Source organism: Aquarana catesbeiana, linkage group LG03 (genome assembly GCF_042186555.1).
Source record: "Aquarana catesbeiana isolate 2022-GZ linkage group LG03, ASM4218655v1, whole genome shotgun sequence".
Lineage (NCBI taxonomy): Eukaryota > Metazoa > Chordata > Amphibia > Anura > Ranidae > Aquarana > Aquarana catesbeiana.
The window spans coordinates 706,936,638-706,959,512 of NC_133326.1; the positions used below are offsets into that span (position 1 = coordinate 706,936,638).

A 22,875-nucleotide genomic window follows, 5' to 3' on the forward strand; every position below is an offset into this window, starting at 1 on the left:
AAACCCCTCTGTGTCCACGAATATAACCTTAACATGGGAGGGGTGGACCTCAACGACCAGTTTTTGGCGCCGTAACTAGTTGCCCGTAAGGCCAGATGCTGGTATAAAAAAGTGTCTGTATACTTATTTCAATTGGCTTTGCTGAATGCTCATGTGCTATACAGAGCTTCAGGACAGACTGGATCCTTCCTTAAATTCCAGGAAGAGATTGTCAGAGCCCTTCTGTTTCCAGACGGTGCTCCACCTCACCTTCCCCAACCAAATGCAGTAAGCCGGCTGCATGAGAGGCATTTTCCTTATGTCCTCCTGAGTACCCCTACCCACCGAGCCCCCCAAAGAAAACGTTGTGTCTGTAGAAAGCGCGGATATAGGTGTGACACCCAGTATTATTGTCCCTCCTGTCCTGACAATCCTGGTCTTTGCATTGGTGAATGTTTTGAGCCCTACCATTCACTAGTTGAGTTTTAGCGTAGGGTACAGCATTGAATAGACTAGGCACATTTTCACAGGGTCTCCCAAGATACTATCACATTTTGAGAGACCCGAACCTGGAACTGGTTACAGTTACAAAAGTTACAGTTATTAAAAAAAATGTAAAAAAAAAAAAGTAAAAAAAAAAATACACAAAAAAATATAAAATAAAAAAAAATAGTTGTTGTTTTATTGTTCTCTCTCTCTCTATTCTCTCTCTATTGTTCTGCTCTTTTTTACTGTATTCTATTCTGCAATATTTTATTGTTATTATGTTTTATCATGTTTGCTTTGCAGGTATGTAATTTTTTTTATACTTTACTGTTTACTGTGTTTTATTGTTAACCATTTTTTTGTTTTCAGGTACGCCATTCAGCTGCAGAGCGGATTTATTTATCTTGACAGCAACAGCGTTTGCTCCCACGATACATAAAGCCATGACTCCAGTGCTGTCGGAGGTGATTTCACCACCACAGTTAAAAAAAAGAGCATATATGCCGAAGCATGGGGGCAGCAGGGGCGGAGGAGCGATTTGCTCCTACCTTTTGCGAGTGGATGCCCCCATGCTTCGGCATATATATATTTTAGGCACAGGTTGCGCTAAAAAATATTTTATTTTTTACTATGTTTTTTTTTGTATTTGCTTTGCAGGTATGGTAAGTCTTACTGTTATACTGTAATGTTACTTTGTTTTATTGTTAACCATCATTTGCTTAGCAGGTACGCCATTCAGTTGCAGCGCGGATTTATTTATCTTGACAGCAACAGCGTTTGCTCCCACGATACATAAAGCCATGACTCAAGTGCTGTAGGGGGTGATTTCACCACCACAGTTAAAAAAAGAGCATATATGTGAAAGCATGGGGGCAGCAGGGGCGGAGGAGCGATTTGCTCCTAACTTTTGGGGCGGATGCCCCCATGCTTCGGCATATATAAACGGTGCATGTATGCCCATCATTAGAAGTGGGTGGATGAAGGGAAGTATTCTAATGGTGGGCATACCCCCAGATCAATCTCTTTTTTTCGTTCAGCCCACAGGCTGCATGAAAAAAAAGATTACAATATATGCCCAACAAGGACCAGCAACGTACTGGTATGTTGCTGGACTTTGAGTGGTTATACCAGAATGATGCCTGCAGGTTTAGGTATCATCTTGGTATCATTCTTTTCAGCCAGCAGTTGTCTTTCATGTTAAAGCAATCCCAGTGGCTAATTAGCCTCTAGACTGCTTTTATAAGCAGTGGGAGGGAATGTTCCCCCCCACCACCGTCTTCCATGGTTTTCTCTGGCTCTCCTGTCCCAACAGGGAACCCGAGAATGCAGCCGGTGATTTGACCAGCTGACCATAGAGCTGATCAGAGACCAGAATGGCTCCAATCATCTCTATGGCCTAAGAAACATGAAGCTACGAGCATTTCATGACTTAGATTTCGCCGGATGTAAACAGCGCCAATGGGAAATTGGGAAAGCATTTTATCACACCGATCTTGGTGTGGTCAGATGCTTTGAGGGCAGAGGAGAGATCTAGGGTCTAATAGACCCCAATTTTTTCAAAAAAGAGTACCTGTCACTACCTATTGCTATCATAGGGGATATTTACATTCCCTGAGATAACAATAAAAATGATAAAAAAAATTGAAAGGAACAGTTTAAAAATAAGATAAAAAAGCAAAAAAAAAATAAATTAAAAAAAAAAAAAAAAGCACCCCTGTCCCCCCCTGCTCTTGCGCAAAGGCTAGCGCAAGCGTTGGTCTGGCGTCAAATGTAAACAGCAATTGCACCATGCATGTGAGGTATCACCGCAAAGGTCAGATCGAGGGCAGTAATTTTAGCAGTAGACCTCCTCTGTAAATGTGGTAACCTGTAAAGGCTTTTAAAGGCTTTTAAAAATGTATGTAGTTTGTCGCTACTGCACGTTTGTGTGCAATTTTAAAGCATGTTGTGTTTGGTATCCATGTACTTGGCCTAAGATCATCTTTTTTATTTCATCAAACATTTGGGAAATATAGTGTGTTTCAGTGCATTAAAATTTAAAAAAGTGTGTTTTTTCAAAAAACTGCGTTTGAAAAATCGCTGCGCAAATACTGTGTGAAAAAAAAATGAAACACCCACCATTTTAATCTGTATGGCCTTTGCTTTAAGAAAATATATAATGTTTGGGGGTTAAAAGTAATTTTCTTGCAAAAAAAAATATTTTTTCATGTAAACAAAAAGTGTCAGAAAGGGCTTTGTCTTCAAGTGGTTAGAAGAGTGGGTGATGTGTGACATAAGCTTCTAAATGTTGTGCATAAAATGCCAGGACAGTTCAAAAACCCCCAAAATGACCCCATTTTGGAAAGTAGACACCCCAAGCTATTTGCTGAGAGGCATGTCGAATCCATGGAATATTTTATATTGTGACACAAGTTGCGGGAAAAAGACAATTTTTTTTTTTGCACAAAGTTGTCACTAAATGATATATTGCTCAAACATGCCATGGGCATATGTGAAATTATACCCCAAAATACATTCTGTTGCTTCTCCTGAGTACGGGGATACCACATGAGTGAGACTTTTTGGGAGCCTAGCCGCGTACGGGACCCCAAAAACCACGTACGCCTTTAGAAATCTTTAGGCGGTGATTGGTTTTCAGGGGCCCCGTCCCAAAAAGTCCCACACATGTGGTATCCCCGTACTCAGGAGAAGCAGCAAAATGTGTTTTGGGGTGCAATTCCTCATATAACCATGGCATGTGTGAGCAATATATCATTTAGTGACAACTTTTTGTAAATTTTTTTTTTGTCATTATTCAATCACTTGGGACAAAAAAATAAAATATTCAATGGGCTCAACATGCCTCTCAGCAATTTCCTTGGGGTGTCTACTTTCCAAAATGGGGTCATTTTGGGGGGGGGGGTTGTACTGCCCTGCCATTTTAGCGCCTCAAGAAATGAGATAGGTAGTCATAGACTAAAAGCTGTGTAAATTCCAGAAAATGTACCCTAGTTTGTAGACGCTATAACTTTTGCTTAAACCAATAAATATACGCTTATTGACTTTTTTTTACCAAAGATATGTGGCTGAATACATTTTGGCCTAAATGTATGACTAAAATTGAGTTTATTGGATTTCTTTTATAACAAAAAGTAAAAAATATAATTTTTTTTCAAAATTTTCGGTCTTTTTCCGTTTATAGCGCAAAAAATAAAAACCGCAGAGGTGATCAAATACCATCAAAAGAAAGCTCTATTTGTGGGAAAATAAGGATGCAAATTTTGTTTGGGTACAACATTGCATGACCGCGCAATTAGCAGTTAAAGCAATGCAGTGCCAAATTGTAAAAAGTGCTCTGGTCAGGAAGGGGGTAAAACCTTCCAGGGCTGAAGTGGTTAAATAGTTTTTTTTCCTTAAAATTCCTTAAACTCTTATCTTGAGGTTTGCTGATTGGTTATTGGCAGTTACGTAGTGCCCCGTTTACTGCCGTTGAGAAAACCTGTCCACATTAGACAGTGATGTAATGGCGGACAAATGGTATCAGAGTGGCGCGCTTAAAAGAAAACTAAAGGTTTAAGGTAATGTATGGAAGGTAGGGTCCGAAAGTGACTCAAGCCCAGGGGCCCCCACCACCCTAAGTCCTGCCCTGGCTGTTTGTGTCAATAGATGCAGACAGCAAGGCTCTGGAGCTTTGCATAGGGGCACTGGGCGGGGTGAGCAGCCTGGAGCGCCGGCAGAGAAGGATTGAGGCTGCTCAATGCAAAACCATTACACAGAGGAGGTAAGTATGATGTTTATTATTTTAATTTTTTTTAAAATTAAGCTTTAATATCACTTAACCTCTAATCACATGTACAATGCACCACAGCTTGTTTTGCTCCTAGCACTGCTCCTCTTTCTCCTAATCTCATTGCTGCTGTGCAATTGATGTCAATTATTTCAACCTTTATTGTTCATGTCTGCTGTTGATTTAACTGAAACGTATTATGTATCGATTATTTTCCAAGTGTATTTCAAAATACATCTATCAATCTGTTTCAGGAATGAATTTTTCTTTGGTTGGTTGTTCACCAAGATTTTACCATCGTTCTATACTGTTGGGTTCCTTGTGGCTTTTCCTCTCAATATCATGGCTATCATCATATTCCTGGTGAAGATGAAGGTCAGGAAGCCGGCAGTGGTCTACATGCTCAACCTCGCTACTGCAAATACTCTCCTTGTTGGCACCCTGCCTTTTTATATTGTCTACAGATTCTCAGGAAATAACTGGCTCCTTGGTGATGGAATGTGTTGCTTTGCAGCAGTAGCATTTTACTGTAATATGTACTGCTCCATCCCATTCATGACAAGTATCAGCGTGGACCGTTTCTGGCCATACTCTTCCCAGTGCGGTCTCTCTCCTGGCGCACAGTGAAGCGAGCCTGGCTGGCGTGTGGCGTCATCTGGGTCATCTTATTGGCCAGCACTGTGCCCCTTCTCATAGGACAACAAATCACTTTTATTAAAGAACGAAATATCACAACTTGTTTTGATACAACGCAGTTGAAGATGTCACCAAAAATTTATTTTTACAATTTTTCTTCTCTTTTATCTCTTTTTTTCTTCTTACCTTTAGGTATTATGACTTTCTGTTACATTAGAATCATTTGCCATCTCAGCACACCGAAAAGTGACCATAAGAGGTCATGAGCCATCTGCTTGATCGTGATTGTACTTTGTGTATTTATCCTTTGTTTTGGCCCAGCCAGTGTCATCTATTTAACCTATCATCTTACAATGAATACATACAAAGATTATCTATCTAAATATCATTTTTTGTCTACATATTCTCTTCCGGTATCAGCTGTATAAACTGTTGTTTGGATCCTCTTATCTATTTTTTTGCTTCCTCCCAGTTTCAGAGCTACATCTACAGCTTGCTGCACTGGAAGGCCAAAAATTTCCAACAAGCCAACAAGATCATGATATCAACTTCTGACGATCAGGAGCAGCCACACATGGATCGAAATTCAGCTGGTCCCTGCTGAACTGGCCAGATTTTGATTGATCAATGGGCAGCTTAAGCCCTTGTGGACCGTCTGCCCACAATGTACCCTTACATCGGTGCCTGCTTTCGGCAGGCCAGTGTTATTAGTACAGTGACAATGTATAGTATTATCACTGTATTAATGTCACTGGTGATGCCAGACGCAGTTAGTTACCCTCAGCATCAGTTAGTGTCAGATTTTCCACCGCACTATCACAGTCCCATTATAAGTTGCTGATCACCGCCATTAATAGTATAAAAGAAAAATTCTTGTATATATACTATATTTTGTAGGCGCTTTAACTTTCACACAAACCAATCAATATACACTCATTTATTTAAAAAAAACCCAAGACATAGGCCAAAATTTATGAAGAAATTTGATTTTTTTTATTGGATATGTTTTGTAGCAGAAAGTAAAAATGTTTTTTTTTTTCAAAATGTTTTTTTCTTTCGTTTATAAGGCAACAAAAAAAACCCCACTGATGATCAAATAAAGAAAGAAGCTCTGTTTGTGTGGAAAAGTTAGTCAGGTAAAGTAGAGCAGTACCGAATAGCAAACAATGGCCTGATCATGAAGGGGGTAAAATCTTTCAGAGCTCAAGTGGTTATGAAAGATTTTTGTTCAAGTAAATCAAAACTCAATCTCAACTGGCTCAGGAGAAAACTTCGAAAGCCATTCTAAATAGCAAACCAATCAAAGTTAGAAAAAAAGTGAGTTGTTTAAAACTACTTACAATAAGTGGAAAACCTGATTGTGCCATGCAGCCCCATCTCTTTAAACCAATGGCCATGTGATGTTTGTACTGCCATTTAACTCCCCAGTCTAGGTCACTCTGCAAGAAGATTTTGTCAAACCGACAAAGGCTTCTTTTGATATATGAAAACATGAAAAGGCCTTCTTGGCTTTGAAGTTATCTAAGCTTGAGAAGATACCATCCTAGAATTAAAATTTGAAAATGAAAAATTAGACATGTGTGATTAGTTTCTTTATGAATCAAAATTCCATCCTTAGAGCATATCACACCTTTATGTTGGTCATCTTCAAAGATTAGACATGTGCAAATCAAAATTTGGACAACATTTTCGTTATTTGGAGGTTTGGATGTATTCTAATTTCTGAATCACAGTAGCAACGAATTTCATCAAATCTAAAATAAATTATAACAAAACAAACTTGAAAATGAATTTGAATTAAAAAATGAATTACATTTTGAAAATGAAAAATTAGACATGTGCGTTTAGGTTTGTTACAAATCAAAATTCCATCCTTAGTAAATATCACACCTTTATGTTGGTCATTCTCAAAGATTAGACATGTGCAAGTCAAAATTTCCACAACATTTTTGTAATTTGGATATTCTGATGTCTCCAAATTCCCGAATCATAATAGTAATGAATTTCAACGAATCCAAAGTAAATTATAATGAATCTAATTTAACATTAATTCTAATTCCAATTAAAAAATGATTTGAAAATGAAAGATTAGACATGTGCGATTTGTTTTGTTATGAATCAAAATTCAGACAAAATTTTGTTATTCTGAGATTTGGATGTATCCAAATTTTCAAATCATAATAGTAAAGAATTTTCAACAAAACTGAAATAAAATATAATAAAACTAATTTGAAAATTAATTCTAATTGGGGGCATGGCCGAACGAGCAACAGGGAGGACGTAGGGAAGCTGAGCTCCGTCCAGGCAAGCAGAATCCATAGCCATCACTGCTCTATTTCACCCCAGTGAAGTTCCATCTTCCTGTCAGGAGCGATCAGACACCCTTTGCTATGACTCCAGCGCAGTATTTGTTGGATCCAGCTACATTTAACCGCTCTGGGCCCGCAACACGCTCCGTGCCTCGGACACCCGCCGCCATCTTGGGGCCTACTCAATAGCCGGAGCCCACCGCTCTTCCTCTCCGCGGATCTGTAGCCACAGGTGAGATCTATCATAGCTCCCTGAACGTTCTATCACCGGCAGCCGCAGAGAACCTGGATGGCATAAAAAACTCACCCGGAGATCCCCTTTCCTCTCAACAGCCTCCAGCGGCTCGACGCCGTCTTGCGGCCTGCCGTTTCTATCCCCCCTGCCTTGTAGACATTATGAGTAGTGAGGTGCTGTCCTACTCCCTCCTCAGCTGATTCCCCTAATAACTTCTTACCGCCGAGGCCTGAAATGTATACCTTCCAGAGCCACACAGGGCCTGCACGGATCGGTGCTCACATGGCCGGCTACGGCCGGCTGGAAAGTCTGTGGCTCCGGCCTACTCATGGAGGTCGGCGGCCATCTCGGTGCTCCAAATACTCCCCATCTCAATCTGTGCCAATATATTGTACACACAGCTCCTGCTCTCCCACATTTAGAGAAAGCTGAATCACCAAATCCTCTCTTACAGCCACTGAAGTGATTATACTATTGACTGCATGAGATTATTTACCAATCACATCAGTGTTATGAAGTATGCACAGCACTAAGCTAATGTGAGTGAGGTGTGCCCTGTACAGCTATTGGTCCTACAGTTTCCAGTGATGCCCGCCAAAACGCCTGAACCCCGTCCCGCACCTGGTAAAAAATCGTGTAAGAGGTCTCTATCTCTTCCAGTCTCTGCTGGCTCCATTCAGCAATATTTAGCCAACGCATGAGGTAATCAGGCTAGAACCTCTAGACCGAGCGTCTCCCCTTCATCTCACGTAGCCTCAGCGAGGGAGAGCTCTCCGGCCTCCTCATATTGTTCGGATCTAATGGACGATCCCGGTTCCCCTGCTGGGTCCGAAATGTCATCGCTAATGAGCGGACTCAAAAAAGAACTCGCTGGTATGTTTCACAGCTTGGAAAAATCTATTAAGAAAGAGACAACCGCTGTGAGAGCTGATATGTCACACACCTTGGTCATAGTGGAGGAAACGGAACAATGGCAGGATTCACATACTCTAGCCATAAAGGAACTGCAGGAAACTGTTACTCAGCTAGCATTTGCCCACCGTGCCTCTCTATATAAACTTGAGGACCTTGAGAACCATAACCGTAGAAATAATATACGTGTCAGAGGTCTGCCTGAAGCAACCGGAGATAATGACCTTGAACCATCAATACGAGGTATCTTTAATACCATCCTGGGCAACCCTGTCACTGATCCATTGCGCTTCGACCGTGTGCATACAGCTCTGCGACCCCGTAATGCTAACTCGGACCAGCCCCGTGCTGTCATTTGTCGCTTGCATTACTTTAAGGATAAAAACGCCATCATGGCAAAGATGCGGAGCTTGCCTAACATAGACTTTGACGGGGCTGTCATCACCATATTTCCAGATCTTTCCAAGGATACTTTGGACCACCGCAGAGCCCTAAAGCCACTTCTTGAACACTTACGATCAGACGGGATCACGTACAGATGGGGTTTCCCTGCCTGCCTGATTGCTACAAAACATGGCTGTTCCCATACACTGAGGTTCCCGGAGGAACTCCCAGTTTTCTTGCAAGATCTTAATCTCCCACCCGTGGAGCTCCCGGGCTGGCAGGACCCAATCCCCAAGTTCTCGAACCAAGTGGATCCACTGTGGAGGAAAAGAAAAGGCGTACCTCGCTCCCAGGCTCCTCACAAAATCATGGATGAGTTGCGAATTCCTCAACCAGTATCACTCTACCAATACAGATGCACAATCTCCTACATTTTTCTTTTACAAAGTCAGGTTTCGGCTAGGTTCTAATCACTTTTTCCGGACTATACTTAGCTAAAGCCGACCTGCCATTAGCTCGGCCACTAAGGCTTTTTTTTTTTTTTTCCACTTTTACATGACTATAATTAGCTGTAGCTGTTATGTCCCTGGACTGGCCACTGTTCTCTTGTTTTTCCTTTTTTTGTGCTCTTCTTTTGTTTTTGTTTTTTTGTTTTTTTCTGGTTGCCGCAACAGTTTGGTTTAAACATATATCGCCTTGCAGGATCCATACTGTCTTTGTTTAGGTTGTTCCTGTTTACATAACCTTCTTATTTTACTGGAACTAATTGTTCATTTATAGTTACAAGTTATTTGTTGTTTACAGGCTGTGTGCTGTCGGGGTACGCTTCTCTCACCCACTTTCCCTTACAGCATTACCCTGTCCCCCTCCCCTTTTGGGGTTAGCGATTGAGAGCGGTCTCAAAGGTGCTTTATTCAATTTCTGTTCAGAGAGCTGAATGGCTGCTCGTTCTCTCTCTCCCCAACGGGACCACTGCAGATTTCTGCGTGTTATATAAATGTTTCCCACAAGTTCATTAATTCATGTGTATGATCTTTATATATGTTCATTCTTTTCTCCTTCTCTTTTTTTTCTTTCCAGTGGTTCAGTGGAAATGTTTCTTTTCGTTTGACAGATATGCTAGTGGATGATCATGGTTGTTTTCTTTTCTTAAGGGGCTTCATAGGCAACACCCAGTGTACTCTTGCAAATGTCTACTGCCCAAACCAGAATCAGCCTACTTTTTTCTCACAAATCCTAACTAAATTGTCACATTTTGCTAAGGGTCTTATTATCCTAGCAGGAGACATTAATATGCCTCTAGACCCGACAATAGACACGTCCCAAGGCCATTCTAATATCTCATTTAAACACCTGAAATTTGTCAAAAAGAGGCTTCTAGACCTTCAATTAGTGGATGTTTGGCGCATACTCCATCCCAAAGAGAGAGATTACTCGTATTTCTCCACAACACACCAATCATACTCTAGAATAGACAACATATTCCTAGATCACTTCCATCTCCCTCTCTTAAAGTCTACATACATTGGCACTGCATCTATCTCGGATCACGCACCTGTTTCAATGAAGTTGACCATGCCATCCCTAACATGTCGCACTAATAACTGGAAACTTAATGACTCCCTTCTTTCTAATGAAGCCGAGGTTTCCATGTTATCCTCCTCTTTGTCTCAATAATTTAAAGAAAACAAACCTTCCGACAACTCTCCCTCCACTGTGTGGGAAGCTCATAAGGCTACTATCATAGGCCATTTCATTGAGCTTGGTGCAAGAAAGAAAATGGAGCATGGTCAACAAATTAAACAGGTTTTACAACAAATAGCCGATCTCGACAAACAACACAAACTTTCCATGCATATCGAGCACCTTCAATCCCTCACACTTAAACGAGAGGAATTGAAGGTCCTTCTCAATATAGACACTAAGAGGAAATTTTATGAATGGAGAACAAACCAAGCAAAATACTTGCTAGATCACTAAAAGCTAAGCAGTCGCAGTCATTTATTTCCAAAATCAAACTTTCAACAGGAGAATTTGCTCATGCAACTCCAGACATTGCTAAGGAATTTAGAGAATTTTACGCGGACCTATACAATGTCAAAAAGGATTTATCTTCTCTACCTCAGAAAGAGCATCGTAGCCTCATGCTCTCTTATTTAAAAGAAGCCAACCTACCTAAATTGCCTGTATCCGCCCTTAAGGAACTGGAAGCGGATTTCTCGGTTAAGGAATTCCAGGCCGCGCTGAAATCTTCCCCCTCAGGTAAAGCACCTGGACCTGACGGGTTCACTATTTTGTATTACAAAACATTTAGCAACATTTTGCTCCCCTGGTTTACAGCTTATGCAAACTCAATCTCTAACTCTTCAGGCTTACGTCCAGAATCTCTAACACGCATCACAGTCATTCCCAAACCCGACAAGGACCCCACCCTCTGTAACAGTTTTAGGCCGATTTCATTAATAAACACTGACATTAGGTTATTCGCCAAAGTAATGGCAAATCGTCTACTCCCTCTACTACTCGGTTGGATCTCCGCAGATCAATCGGGTTTCATACCCACTAGAGAAGCTAAGGATAACTCCCTTAGGGCGATCTCCCTAATCCAATATGTACGAAGGTGTGCCCAGCCCACCCTACTCCTTGACGCTGAAAAAGCTTTTGATAGTGTTGGCTGGGACTATCTTAAGATGACCTTACGACATTTTGGATTAGGACCTAAGATGTTTCATCGTATCTCTTCCCTTTACTCTAATCCCATGACTCAAATTCAAATAAATGGGACGTTGAGTGACCCTTTCGCCCTCCATAATGGTACCAGGCAGGGTTGCCCCCTGTCCCCCCTCCTCTTTGCTATTACCTTAGAACCCTTCCTAGCTACAATTAGACATAATGTTAATATCCAAGGCATACAAGTAGGCAACCGCTCCCATAAATACGCAGCATATGCTGACGACATACTATTTTTTATTCAGCAGCTGCGCATCTCACTTCCTAATTTAATGTCAGCATTTTCCACCTTTCAATCAATCTCTAACTTTAAAATAAATCTCTCCAAATCCGAAATCTTAAATATCAATATCCCCAGATCTGAGGCTCTCTCCCTGAAACCCCTTTTTCCCTTTAGATGGGAACCGAATCGTCTAAAATACCTAGGTATCTACCTCACTCCTAATCCCCACTCCCTTTTTCAGCATAATTATATTCCCTTACTAAACAGGATCAGGGATGACTTACGGAATTGGTCCAGCTTATCACACACCTGGCTAGGGAAAATAAATATAATTAAAATGAATATTCTATCTCGTATCCTCTTTATTTTTCAAATGCTCCCACTGGGTGTGCCTGTAGGTTTCTTTCCCATTTTGCAAACCTTGATCTCCCGGTTTATTTGGAAGAACAGCCATCCCAGGATTTCTAGAGAGCTACTGTTTCGCCCCAAATCTTCTGGGGGACTGGGACTTCCAAATTTTAAGGCTTACTATCAGGCAGTTGTCTTATCCAGGTTGGCTGATTGGAAATATGCTTTTAACTCAAAACTGTGGGTTCAACTAGAGTACTTCTTGAGTGATGTGGATCTCTCGGTAGTCCCATGGATACCCCTCTCTTGCAGGAATCTTGCCCAAACTACCTCAGCACTCACAATATCTTCTTTAGATATATGGGATGCCTTGAATAAGAAATTTTCATGGGGTTATGAATCTCCTTTGATGCCTCTCCTCAACCATAAATATTTCTTACCAGGCCTACTAGACCCAGGTTTTAAATCATGGGGTTCAGCAGAGCCTCTCCTACTACACCATGTTCTCAGGGGCAACACACTTAAACCATTATACACGATCCTTGACCCTAAACCCCCCACGTTCATGGATAAATGGAGATTCCACCAACTACACCGCTTCTTAAGCTCCCTTCCCCATCCGCTTAGGGGTTTACAAGAATTAAATAGCATAGAAGAGATATTTTATCCAAAGGACCCCCCTCTACATGGCATATCTCTATTCTATAAAGCTCTTATTGCTCTTCAAACTTCCGCCTCTCCACCTTTCCTAGCTAAGTGGGAAATTGATCTAGACTCCCCTCTCACAGACAAAAGAAAGGATAAGGTCCTACAATTAGCTCACACTTCTTCCATTGCCTCAAAAATGGCAGAGGTCAACTATAAATTACTTACCAGATGGCACTACACCCCAGCTAGACTACACCAAATGTTCCCCTCCAGTTCCCTGTTATGTTGGAGGAACTGTGGGAACAAAGCCACTCATGCACATGTCTGGTGGTTTTGCCCATTCATTCGACCCTTTTGGGATACCATTTGTAATCTAATCCTACAGATCTCGGATGTCAATTTACCCAATGACCCACGGACTGTTCTTTTCCATGCCACAAAAGCCCCCATAGGCTCATATAAACGCTCACTCTTTCCTCACCTATTGAACACCACCAAAGCTTTAATTCCTACTCTATGGGGCCAACCAACAACCCGTCTATAAAAGTCTGGCTTCAAAATGTAGATGAAGTTCATCTCATGGAAAATATTACCCACAACATTAAAGGTACTTCCAAGAAGCACTCGTTAACTTGGGCACCCTGGGTAAAATTCCAGTACACTTCCTCCTATAAGGATATTATAATGCAAACCCCTTAAGTTTATCAATTTAAGCTTTGCTGTATATATTCCAATATTTCACTATTTCTCAACATATTGACATGCATGCCAACAATTCCCCCCATCCCCCTACCCTCCCCAATTTACCCCATACCCTCTTTTCTATCCCTTTTCCTTTATTTATTTTCTTTCCTATCATCTATTCTCACTTGTTTCCCTTTTTCTATTCTATCTTTGTTCTATATCTCTCAATTAAAGTAATGTTTTTTCTTTACCTATGTTCTGCTTCACATGCACACATAGATAGAAGCCTCTGTTTACTTAGTTATTACAATCACTCATATTTTCCCTTTTGTATTTCCAAAGGTACTTATTAATTTTCAGACATACGTTGTAGATTTGTGTGCTTTGAAACTTATGTTGTTTTCTCTTTAAGAATGTATCTATTTTGTGATATATGTATATCTTTTATCTATTTTTCTTGAATAAAAATGTATTAAACAAAAAAAAAAAAAGAAAATTAATTCTAATTAAATTAAAAAATGAATTTAAATTTGAAAATTAAAGATTAGACATGTGCGATTCATTTAGTTAATAATCAAAATTCTGACAATATTCAAATTAAATATTAATTCAAATCTGAATTCGAAAATGTATTTGAATTATAAATTAAAACATTGTAATAAATACAGTAAGGTATAAAAGTGAAATAGGACAATGATTCTTACCTAGGCAGAATAGAACAGAATATAATATAAAATAATTTAATGGAATCAAATAGATTAGTATAGAAAATAAAAGGAATAGAATAGAAAATACAATAGAAAAGATTAGAATCAAAAATAATAGAAAAGAAAAAAAAACAGAACAAATACAGTATAGCCGTCTTTGAATTGAAATTTTAATTTTTATTTGATTTGAAAATAACGAATATACAAAACAAATCTGTATATACGAATCAATTTTCTAAAACGAATCGCTCTAACATAATGAATATCACAAAACAAAATCATTAACTTAACAAACTAATCTAAAATTAAACGAAATACATTTTTCCGTTGTGCATAGAATTGCTTGTGGACCATTCAATGGTGTTTTCATGCTTTCAACACATTTTTTAACTACTTTTCTTTCTTGTACTATGCCAATGTTACAGCTTTCATAGAACAAATGTTATACTTCTGGACGAGCTTTGACAAGTGTATGCGCATAAGACTAGTTATTTGACATGGGCATTGGGCAGTAATGAAAAAAATTCTTTTGTTTCATATAGATTTGTTATGTTACAAATTTCGTTTAGGAATTTGTTTACTTTGGTTTCGGAATTTGTTTAGATTTGTTTTTGTTAAATTTAGTTTTAGTTGAATTTCATTTCATTTATACATTTTCTAATAAGTTCCAAATTTTCAGAATGAATTTGAATTCGGATTGGTCGAAAAATGATTGACCAAATAGAATTCTGTGTCAAGACTAGCTGACCTGGGAAGTCGGGAAGTCGGCTCTGCGTCTTTAACAACCGATGACTCAACAGCTGTCAGCGGGTGTTTTCCCACTGACAGCTGAAATGTAAGTAAAGCAATGACGGCAATAGAAAAGTGTTAAAAAACAGCGTGAGGCCACCCCAATCTATACCAGGCCCTTCAGTTCTGGTATGGATTTTAAGGGTAACCCCATGACAAAATGTAAAAAAAAAAAAACGGCATGGGAGTGCCACTTAAAGTGAAACAATAAAAATGAGAAATTCTCTTAAATATAGTGCCTGGGGGTCTCCTTATTCTGCCTGAAAAGTGGTGCATCCGTAGCGTGTATAGAACATGCAGAAAAAATGACATTTCTAAAGAAAAAAAAATTGTCAAATCACATTTAAATTGACTCATGGTTGCAAAAGCCAGCACCCGGCTATTTTAAAAAGACCTGTTGGGTCTGGTATGGACTGGGGGGACCCCACGCTGTTTTTTCCTTTATTTCACTTGTACGCCATGCCAAAATTTAAGACAAAAAATGACGTGGAATCCCCCCCAAATCAATGCCAGACCCTTATCCAAGCATGCAGCCTGGCAGGTCAGGAAAGGGGGGGACAACGACTGAGCTGCCCCCCTGCTGAACCATATCAGGCCACATGCCCTCAACAATAGGGGGTGGGTGCTTTGGAGTCAAGGGCCTCTTTCCGACAACCCTGGGCTGTGGTTGTGGGAGTCTGTGGGCAGGGGGCTTATCAGAATCTGGAAGCCCCATTTAACAACGGGCCTCCCAGACCCCACCCCCATGTCACTCACCAAAAAAAGTGTCACAAATAAATAAAAACAATATACAGGTTTTTGACAATTCCTTTATTAAAAAAAAAGAAAACAATGTCCCCCAGTGTAGATCTATCGTCAATTATGATGCTGATGACACCACCAGACCCCCCAAAAAATGCTCCACCAGCAACAAAGGCTAACTGCCTACTGCAGGCTTTGCTGTTTGACAGTACGTATATAGATAAGGGGCGGAGCCACCTGGTGATGTCACCTGTTGACACCGCCCCCTTGTGACATCACCAACCCAGAATGCATAGGTTGGTGACGTTACAAAGGGTGGGTCACCAGGTGATGTCACCAGGTGGCCCAGCCCCTTACCTATTTAAATACTGTCAAACAGCGGAAGAGGCATTCGGCAGTCAGCCATCCTAACTGGTGGCACTTTTTTTCCAATGTGCAGCAGGCATCATGATTGAGGATGGATGTACATCGGGGGGACCTTTTTAAAAAAAAATTCTTAATAAAGGAATTGTCAAAACCTGTGTACTGCTTTTATTTATGTTTGACACTTTTTTGGTAAATGAATAGGGGTACAATGTACCCCCACTCATTCACATAGAAGGGTGGTATCTGGGGCTCTCTTTTTAAAGGGGGCTTCCAGATACTGATAAGCCCCCTGCCCGCAGATCCTGACAACAACAGTCCAGGGTTGTCAGGAAGAGGCCCTTGTCCAGAGCCCAGAGCCCCCAAACCCCAAAGCACCCACCCCCCATGTTGAGGGCATAGTATGGTTCAGAAGGAGGGCGCTCGCTCATCCCCCCTTTCCTGACCTGCCAGGCTGCATGTTCAGATAAGGGTCTGGTGTGAATTTTGGGGGGACCCAACGCTGTTTTTTTAACAAACAATTGCGTAGGGTTCCCCTTAAAATTCATACCAAACCCAAAGGGTATTTTCTTTTCAAATACCCGGGTGCCGGCAATTGCAACCGCGAGTCAAATTAAAATGTGATTTAACTCATTTTTACTGCAGCATGTTCTATACATTCTACAGATGCACCACTTTGCAGGCAGACTATGGGAAACCCCAGGCACTATATTTAAAGGAATTTTTCATTTTTATTGTTTCACTTTAAAGTGTTTAAGTCTAAATTTTAAATCACTGCCAGCCTCTCTATTAGAGCCTATCATACCACACTATGTAAGTCATTTCTAAAAACGAGCGTTGTAAATACCTATTTAGGGCCATCTTTAGGCCGGTCACGTGACTCGCGACCACTTTACAGCTCCCATACATGGCTTCTGCGTGAGGGGCCAAGATCTCCCTGGTTGACTTCATCTGGGGAGATCATGTGGCCTCCCGCAGGAGCCCTGTCTCTTAGCTGTAAAGCGGCCGAGAGTCACGTGATCGGCCTGAAGATGGCTCTAAATAGGTATTTACAACACTTGTTTTTAGAAATGACTTACATAGTGTGGTATGCCAGGCTCTAATAGAGGGGCTGGCAGTGACCATTGTAGGTTTTTTATTTTTAATAATAGCAGCAGGGGGGCAGAGACAGGCAAGGAAGAGGGGGAGAGAGGAGAGCTGAGAGGACAGCTGCGTATGACAGAGGGATGCACTCTGACCATGGTGGTCAGGGCTTAGCAGCCCTGATTTTCCTGGTCAGTACAAAGAGGGGATACAGGAAGTGGCAGGTTCAGGGAAGTTGTTTTTACGGTTTAGAGGGGGGCAGAATACACAGCACAATCGCTGTGCTGTTTAATCTGCTTTAAGGGACCAGGATCTGAATTTTTTTTCTGGGTTGACAAACACTTTAAGTGGGATTCTCACAATGTTTTTATTTTTACATTTTGGCATACAAGGGCCTGGTATGGATTGGGGGGGGTCACCCATGCTGTTTTTTTTTTTTTGTATTGCTGGTATTGTTTTGTTTACATTTCAGAAGTCAGTGACAAATGGCCAGCTTCCTGGCCCGCTGCTTAACAACCAGCTATTATTCACACAGAATTCGAGATGGTCAAATTTTAACAGGTTTCAATGAAATTCGTTATTATTCATTACTATTTCATTTGGAGATTTGAATACATCCGAATTTTCTAATAATTAAAAATTTGTCCGAATTTGTATTCAGACCGAAATGAAGTTCACATGTCTACTTATGATTTTTATTATAAAAAAGTGTATATAGGGCGCACAGGACTAACGTAGTCTAAACAATGTCTCTATATGAGGGGGCAGTCCAAAGAGGTGCTGGCAAAGATGATAATATGGTCGTGAAGTAATATCTTCAGCACAAAGGGCTGCAGCTTTAAGAGACTGAAGCAGGATCTATAGGAAAATGAAAAACAAAGGCGCCTCTAAGTGCAGAAGAAAAGCAAGTTTTTAATGCCCCAACTGGGTTCAAAAACACTTACAGGATGGAGGATATAATCAGGCACATCATAAACATGGCTGCATTGGAAGGGGTAACGGTGGAAGAACGCCTTCAGGGAGATAGATGTAGTTGTCACTAACAGCAGCGAGGTGAAACACTGGAAGCCGCTGTGAAGCCGGCTTCGTCAGCGAGGAGTGACGGCGTACCCGGAAGTGATGTCATCCACTGAGCGGCTCCGTAACCAGCCTGGACCGCAAACACACAGCCAGAGGGGGGATGTGATGTCATCAAAGAGGGACGCGTTTCGGAACCTTCAATCATTCCTTTAGCTATAGTGATGACTAAGAGTGATATATATACTAGCAGTGGGTTGGCCGGGGGCGGGGGCAGCAATACAGAGTTTAATTCGTGACAATGAGAACATTAAAATACATTTAAATACATAAATACACATTTAGCAGCATTCTTAAAAGAATAAAAGAGGTAATATTAGCCTAAGGGAGAAAATAATCAATTTAAGAAAAATGGAAAAAATGAAAAAGGTTAGAAGTAAGATTAGAGCAATTAAAAGTTGAAAAAAAAAAAAAAAAAAAAACTTGGGCTCAAAACAGGATGTCTGACAATCAGAGACCAAAAACCATGCATGCACGAATGCATAATATGAATAATTAGAACGTGCAGGCATATGTGTATAACAGTATAGGTGTGGTATTAGAATTAAAATTAAAATTGGAGCAGAAGGGGCATATTTATCAACAATGAATTAAAACAAACTTGAGTAAGCACTGGCAATTATAATAAAAAAAAAAAAAAAAAAAAAAAAAAAGGGGGCCTAGGTAAATGTCTATAAAAAGATGGAAGGGGAATATAATATCAGAGTATGGCACTAACTTCAAAATCCTCGTTTAACCCTCCAGGGGCTAAAACATGGCCTTAGAGTATGGGTTATTGAGGCAATGCCAAGAGACCTTCCCCCAGCTGAACGCTATAGAAGACTATGCCACAGAGAAATGTACTGGATTTTCTTACTAAATGTTTTAGCCCCTGGAGGGTTAAACGAGGATTTTGAAGTTAGTGCCAAAGTTAGTGCCATACTCTGATATTATATTCCCCTTCCATCTTTTTATAGACATTTACCTAGGCCCCTTTTTTTTTTTTTTTTTTTAATTATAATTGCCAGTGCTTACTCATGTTTGTTTTAATTCATTGTTGATACATATGCCCCTTCTGCTCCAATTTTAATTTTAATTCTAATACCACACCTATACTGTTATACACATATGCCTGCACGTTCTAATTATTCATATTATGCATTCGTGCATGCATGGTTTTTGGTCTCTGATTGTCAGACATCCTGTTTTGAGCCCAAGTTTTTTTTTTTTTTTTTTTCAACTTTTAATTGCTCTAATCTTACTTCTAACCTTTTTCATTTTTTCCATTTTTCTTAAATTGATTATTTTCTCCCTTAGGCTAATATTACCTCTTTTATTCCTTTAAGAATGCTGCTAAACGTGTATTTATGTATTTAAATGTATTTTAATGTTCTCATTGTCACGAATAGGGATGAGCTTCGAGTTCGAGTCGAACTCATGTTCGACTCGAACATTGGCTGTTCGCAAGTTCACCGAACAGCGAACAATTTGGGGTGTTCGCGGCAAATTCGAATGCCGCGGAACACCCTTTAAAAGTCTATGGGAGAAATCAAAAGTGCTAATTTTAAAGGCTAATATGCAAGTTATTGTCATAAAAAGTGTTTGGGGACCTGGGTCCTGCCCCAGGGGACATGGATCAATGCAAAAAAAAGTTTTAAAAACGGCCGTTTTTTCAGGAGCAGTGATTTTAATAATACTTAAAGTCAATCAATAAAAGTGTAATATCCCTTTAAATTTCGTACCTGGGGGGTGTCTATAGTGTGCCTGTAAAGGGGCGCATGTTTCCTGTGTTTAGAACAGTCTGACAGCAAAATGACATTTTGAAGGAAAAAACTCATTTAAAACTACCCGCGGCTATTGCATTGCCGACAATACACATAGAAGTTCATTGATAAAAACGGCATGGGAATTCCCCAAAGGGGAACCCCGAACCAAAATTAAAAAAAAAAAATGACGTGGGGGTCCCCCTAAATTCCATACCAGGCCCTTCAGGTCTGGGATGGATATTAAGGGGAACCCCGGCCAAAATTAAAAAAAAAAAATGACGTGGGGTTCCCCCTAAATTCCATACCAGACCCTTCAGGTCTGGTATGGATTTTAAGGGGAACCCCGCGCCAAAAAAAAAAAAAAAAACGGCGTGGGGTCCCCCCAAAAATCCATACCAGACCCTTATCCGAGCACGCAACCTGGCAGGCCGCAGGAAAAGAGGGGGGGACAAGAGTGCGGCCCCCCCTCCCTCCTGAACCGTACCAGGCCACATGCCCTCAACATTGGGAGGGTGCTTTGGGGTAGCCCCCCAAAACACCTTGTCCCCATGTTGATGAGGACAAGGGCCTCATCCTCACAACCCTGGCCGGTGGTTGTGAGGGTTTGCGGGCGGGGGGCTTATCGGAATCTGGAAGCCCCCTTTAACAAGGTGACCCCCAGATCCCGGCCCCCCCCCTGTGTGAAATGGTAAGGGGGTACATAAGTACCCCTACCATTTCACGAAAAAAGTGTCAAAAATGTTAAAAATGACAAGAGACAGTTTTTGACAATTCCTTTATTTAAATGCTTCTTCTTTCTTCTATCTTGCTTCATCTTCTGGTTCTTCTGGCTCTTCTGGTTCTTCTGGTTCTTCCTCCGGCGTTCTCGTCCAGCATCTCCTCCGCGGCGTCTTCTGTCTTCTTCTCCTCGGGCCGCTCCGCACCCATGGCATGGGGGGGAGGCTCCCGCTCTTCTCTTCTTCTCTTCTTCTTTTCTTCTTTTCTTCTTTTCTTCTCTTCTTCTCTTCTTCTTCATTTTCTTCTCCGGGCCGCTCCGCAATCCATGCTGGCATGGAGGGAGGCTCCCGCTGTGTGACGGCGCTCCTCGTCTGACAGTTCTTAAATAACGGAGGGGGGCGGGGCCACCCGGTGACCCCGCCCCCCTCTGACGCACGGTGACTTGACGGGACTTCCCTGTGGCATTCCCCGTGACGTCACAGGGAAGTCCCGTCAAGTCACCGTGCGTCAGAGGGGGGCGGGGTCACCGGGTGGCCCCGCCCCCCTCCGTTATTTAAGAACTGTCAGACGAGGAGCGCCGTCACACAGCGGGAGCCTCCCTCCATGCCAGCATGGATTGCGGAGCGGCCCGGAGAAGAAAATGAAGAAGAAGAGAAGAAGAGAAGAAAAGAAGAAAAGAAGAAAAGAAGAAGAGAAGAAGAGAAGAGCGGGAGCCTCCCCCCCATGCCATGGGTGCGGAGCGGCCCGAGGAGAAGAAGACAGAAGACGCCGCGGAGGAGATGCTGGACGAGAACGCCGGAGGAAGAACCAGAAGAGCCAGAAGAACCAGAAGATGAAGCAAGATAGAAGAAAGAAGAAGCATTTAAATAAAGGAATTGTCAAAAACTGTCTCTTGTCATTTTTAACATTTTTGACACTTTTTTCGTGAAATGGTAGGGGTACTTATGTACCCCCTTACCATTTCACACAGGGGGGGGGCCGGGATCTGGGGGTCACCTTGTTAAAGGGGGCTTCCAGATTCCGATAAGCCCCCCGCCCGCAGACCCCCACAACCACCGGCCAGGGTTGTGGGGATGAGGCCCTTGTCCTCATCAACATGGGGACAAGGTGTTTTGGGGGGCTACCCCAAAGCACCCTCCCAATGTTGAGGGCATGTGGCCTTGTACGGTTCAGGAGGGAGGGGGGGCCGCACTCTCGTCCCCCCCTCTTTTCCTGCGGCCTGCCAGGTTGCGTGCTCGGATAAGGGTCTGGTATGGATTTTTGGGGGGACCCCACGCCGTTTTTTTTTTTTTTTTGGCGCGGGGTTCCCCTTAAAATCCATACCAGACCTGAAGGGTCTGGTATGGAATTTAGGGGGAACCCCACGTCATTTTTTTTTTAAATTTTGGCCGGGGTTCCCCTTAATATCCATACCAGACCTGAAGGGCCTGGTATGGAATTTAGGGGGACCCCCACGTCATTTTTTTTTTTTAATTTTGGTTCGGGGTTCCCCTTTGGGGAATTCCCATGCCGTTTTTATCAATGAACTTCTATGTGTATTGTCGGCAATGCAATAGCCGCGGGTAGTTTTAAATGAGTTTTTTCCTTCAAAATGTCATTTTGCTGTCAGACTGTTCTAAACACAGGAAACATGCGCCCCTTTACAGGCACACTATAGACACCCCCCAGGTACGAAATTTAAAGGGATATTACACTTTTATTGTTTGACTTTAAGCATTATTAAAATCACTGCTCCTGAAAAAACGGCCGTTTTTAAAACTTTTTTTTGCATTGATCCATGTCCCCTGGGGCAGGACCCAGGTCCCCAAACACTTTTTATGACAATAACTTGCATATAAGCCTTGAAAATTAGCACTTTTGATTATTCATGTTCGTGTCCCATAGACTTTAACGGTGTTCGCATGTTCGAACGAACTTTTTTCCTGTTCGCATGTTCTGGTGCGAACCGAACAGGGGGGTGTTCGGCTCATCCCTAGTCACGAATTAAACTCTGTATTGCTGCCCCCGCCCCCGGCCAACCCACTGCTAGTATATATATCACTCTTAGTCATCACTATAGCTACAGGTTGATAAAGGAACGATTGACGGTTCCAAAACGCGTCCCTCTTTGATGACATCACATCCCCCCTCTGGCTGTGTGTTTGCGGTCCAGGCTGGTTACGGAGCCGCTCAGTGGATGACATCACTTCCGGGTATGCCGTCACTCCTCGCTGACGACGCCGGCTTCACAGCGGCTTCCAGTGTTTCACCTCGCTGCTGTTAGTGACAACTACATCCATCTCCCTGAAGGCGTTCTTCCACCGTTACCCCTTC

At 41.7% G+C, this 22,875-nt stretch overlaps 1 pseudogene; it reads left to right on the plus strand.

Moving 5' to 3' along the window:
* Positions 1-4,573: 4,573 nt before the first annotated feature.
* Positions 4,574-5,471, plus strand: LOC141134345 (proteinase-activated receptor 1-like; annotated as a pseudogene).
* The last annotated feature ends 17,404 nt before the right edge of the window (positions 5,472-22,875 follow it).